The sequence below is a fragment of the Bison bison genome, unplaced genomic scaffold (genome assembly GCF_000754665.1).
Source record: "Bison bison bison isolate TAMUID 2011002044 unplaced genomic scaffold, Bison_UMD1.0 scf7180017864379, whole genome shotgun sequence".
Lineage (NCBI taxonomy): Eukaryota > Metazoa > Chordata > Mammalia > Artiodactyla > Bovidae > Bison > Bison bison.
The window spans coordinates 12,560,651-12,564,693 of record NW_011494951.1 but is presented as its reverse complement, the minus strand read 5'-3'; the positions used below and the strand labels follow the sequence as shown (position 1 = coordinate 12,564,693).

Sequence of the window (4,043 nt, the reverse complement as noted above, 5' to 3'; positions counted from 1 at the left end):
AAATTACTAGAACTAATCAATGATTATAGTAAAGTTGCAGGATATAAAATCAACACACAGAAATCCCTTGCATTCCTATACACTAATAATGAGAAAACAGAAAGAGAAATTAAGGAAACAATTCCATTCACCATTGCAACGAAAAGAATAAAATACTTAGGAATATATCTACAAAAAAAAAAGAAGGCCCTCCTGGGGCTTCCCTGGTAGTCCAATAGTTGGGAATCTGCCTGCCAATGCAGGGAACACCAGTTTGGTCCCTGGTCTGGGAGGATCTCACAAACCGTGGGTCAGCTAAGCCTTTGGCCACAACTGCTGAGTTTGCCACACTCCAGAGGCCTGACCTGCAACAAGAGAAGAGACGGCAGTGAGCAGCCTGCATACCACAGCTAGAGAGTAGCCCCTGCTCTCTGAAACTACAGAAAGCCCACGTGCAGTTGTAACAAAGACCCAGCACAACCAAAAATAAACAAAATTAAAAAGAGAGAGAGACCATTCCACTGTTGCATTAGCTGAATGCTTCTTAGGGATGGATATCTGATAAGACAAGTGAGTCCTGACCATGTGCATTGTCTCATTTCCTTTACCAACAAATGGGTCCTGTTTTATCTCAGGCAACATTGATAGATCACGAACTTTAAGTCCAAGGACAGTATTGCTGACAGAGTGCTGCAGGCAGGGAAGATAAAGCCTACATTTAGGGGATAAGTCAACCCATGCCAGAAAAGATTATTTGCTATTCATGTAATGTTTTGTATTTGTTGTCTCAGGGCCTGTTGGGAGAAGGATGTGCTAATACCCTTCCTGAAAGCCTATTAACAACTTCCACATCTTATAATTGCCTGAATCTCCTGGAGATTCTGTCTGATGTACATTATCCCCAGGGTTGATACTGGGAAACCCACATGGGGATAAGTAACTATTACTGGTGTTAAGGGAGACTGGATTCCCAGAGGCTACAGAGAAGCTGTAAATTTCAATGTAAGGAAGTCCTGCGGTAACTCCAGTTCTCACTAAGCCGACATACACTCCTCAAGAATCATTCCACCTCTCATCCTTGTACATCTGGAGGCAAAGGAAACATTCTCTTTCTTTTATTTTTCCCATTATGCTGGAGGCTGACTTGGAAGCCAAAGGCTCTTCCCAGAAGACACTTGCATCCTGATATGAGCATCAGGTAAGTATGATGACCTTTACTTGGTCAAGGCTGTTAAGAAATGAGTCAAACTTGAAGATGAGCACTGTGTGACTCTCTTCCTTTTTCTCAAATGTACTTTTCCTTCTCTCTCCGCAGGCAGATTTCCTTGGTTATTCAGTTCATACAGCATGAAGTGACAGTAGCTTAAATTCTAAATTTTAATATATCCTCTGCTCAAGAGCTAGCCATACTTCACCTGGCCATCCCCACCACCCTTCAAAGACCCCTGAGTGAAAGGGCAGAGTCTTTGATGAAAGGATGGAGATAATCACAGGAGCCACTTTCTCTTGGACATTTCTCTTTAAGTAGAAGAGAAAGATCTACACACTAGAAGTAGCTGCTTTAAGGCCTTCTACACTTTAAGTGCAAAGTGGTGAAAGTCATTGGCATTTTGGGACCCAGAAAACTCAGGGCTGCATCAACATTAGTCACATTGGCAGCTCTGAGACCACTGGTGCCCGACATAGCATCACTTTGTCAAAGCAGGCACTGGCAGAACAGTAGTGATGAGCAACTTAGATGAGAAGGGGAAGAAAATAGAGGGTTCTGCTCACCAGAAACAGAATTCATGTGAGAACTTTCTGGGAACTCTAGACAGAAACGGTGGCAAATAATAAAAGCAGAGATTTCTGTTGTGCCAGCCAGATGTAGAGCTGAGGGAAAGTACAGAGAGAAGAAACCTCCCAAGAAGGACTTTTCTTAATTTTCTTCCTTCTGCTTCTTGCAAAGCTCAGAGCTTGCCTTCCCCTCCATCTTTGCCCACTTGATATCCCATGGTGAAATGCTAAAGTCTCCACAGGTGTCAGAGAACACTTTTTCAGCAAACATTTCTGAATGTCCCCCTATGTGGCAAGAGCAATGCCAAGTGGCATGACACAACTCCAGCCTGTGTTTCCTGAGACTGTATCAGCCCATAGGCCCAAGAGTGATAATAAACAACAGGCTGTTGTTTTATCTACTATTTTATTTACTATTTCAACCCCACCTAGGGCTTCTCAGGTGACTCAATGTTAAAGAATCCACCTGCCAATGCAGTAGACAAGGGTTCAGTTCCTGGGTAGGAAGATCGTCTGGAGAAGGAAATGGTGAACCCACTCCAGCATTCTTGCCTGGGAAATCCCATGGACAGAGGAGCCTGGCAGGTACAGTCCACAGGGTCACAAAAGAGTCAGACACGACTTAATGACTAAACAACAACAAGCCCTGTAGTCTGGCCAAAATGAACTGTTTCTGGCAGTTCCCAGGAAGTTCTTGCATGAGCTCTGTGTTCTCTGGAGTTTAAAGCACCTGTGCCTCTCTCCACTTTGCCTATCTCCATGTAGAATACCTCTCTCTTCCCTTGAGTTCCATCACTCAATCACTGAAAAAATAGCCCAAGAGAGGCCCTCCACTATCTTTAGCTTCTGCCACCAGACTCTCTATCCCTTTGGCTAAGACACAAGACAGTGGGGCTGGTGAAGAATCAGTAATAGAATCAGAGATGGTGTTGTCTGGCATCCTCTGGCGTGCATCTCATTCTACCCCAAAACCAGTCTCTCTCCAGAGGCAAATATAAGTCTACGTTTATAAAACTGGATTTCCATACACAAAGGCAAAAAAGATTCAGTCCATGGGATTGCCAAAGTATCTTACAAGCACAAAAGGGTCTTGAAACAAAAACAATAAATACATAAATGTTTATATTCAAAGATATTTATATATACTATATTTACATAGCATGATATTTTATATATTTATTATACATTTTATACATAATCTCAACTGCCACATAGCCTGCGATAAATACCACTATGAAATAAACACTGAGGACACTTATTTCTACCTGATATAAGAAAACACTTCCTAAGTCTTTAAGTATATTAACGTATTCATACACTACATGTTGATTCAACTGCACGCATTACAATACATGTCGATGGTTTGCTGTATGTCTGGCACTATTCTGCACATATAATGATTTTTTTAAAAAAGACAAATTTCCTGATCTTATAAATCTGTCATTTTACTGATGCAAATTAGAAAATAAATAAGAAATTTTTTTAAGAAACAGGAAAATTCTGGATTGTAATGAGTGATCTGAAGACAAAAAGCAGGGCAAAGCAATAGAAAATATCTTGAGCGGAGTTTTAGTTGGGGTGGTCAGAGAATTTCAAAAGGAGAAAAACCAGATAGACATAAACGTTCGGGTATTAATGTTGGGAAATTCTAAGGATGAGAGGGTTTCGCTGGTGGCTCAGTGAATAAGAATCTGCCTGCCAATGAAGAAGACATGGGTTCGATTGTGATCCGGGAAGTTCCCACGTGCCTCAGAGCAATGAAGCTCGTGCACCATAGCTACTGAGCCTGTGCTCTAGAGCCCAGGAACCACAACTATTGAGCCCATGCATCACAACTAATGAAGACTGCATGCCCCAGACGCCATGCTCCACAAAAAGAGAAACCTGTGCACTGCAACGAGAGAAAGCCCCAACACATCAGTGAAGACCCAAAACAGCCAAAAATAAATAATGAATAAATTAAAAATAAAAATTCTAAAGATGGGAAATTGACAATAGCAAGAGAAAATACTAGAGAGGTAAGAAAAGGATTATGAGGGCTTCTGTATGCCATAGTGAGGAATTTGGAATTTTAGTTAAAGGCAACTGAAAACCACTGGAAGTTTTCGAGAAGGGAAGTGAGGCAATTCTTTTAGGAAGGATAATTCTTTTGGCAATATGCAAGAAGGCTATAACTCCTAAATTCAGTTTCTAAAACCCTTATAGTTTTGAAACTTCTTTCACATTATCACTTCCTTGACAAAATTATTTTGTGAATCTACTATACATACTAAACTCTTTTCCAGGCT

General features: G+C 41.2%; 1 pseudogene; it reads left to right on the top strand.

Annotated features, from left to right (window-relative positions):
• The window catches only part of LOC105001220, a 29,005-nt pseudogene that overhangs the window by 22,873 nt on the left and 2,089 nt on the right, over positions 1-4,043 (top strand).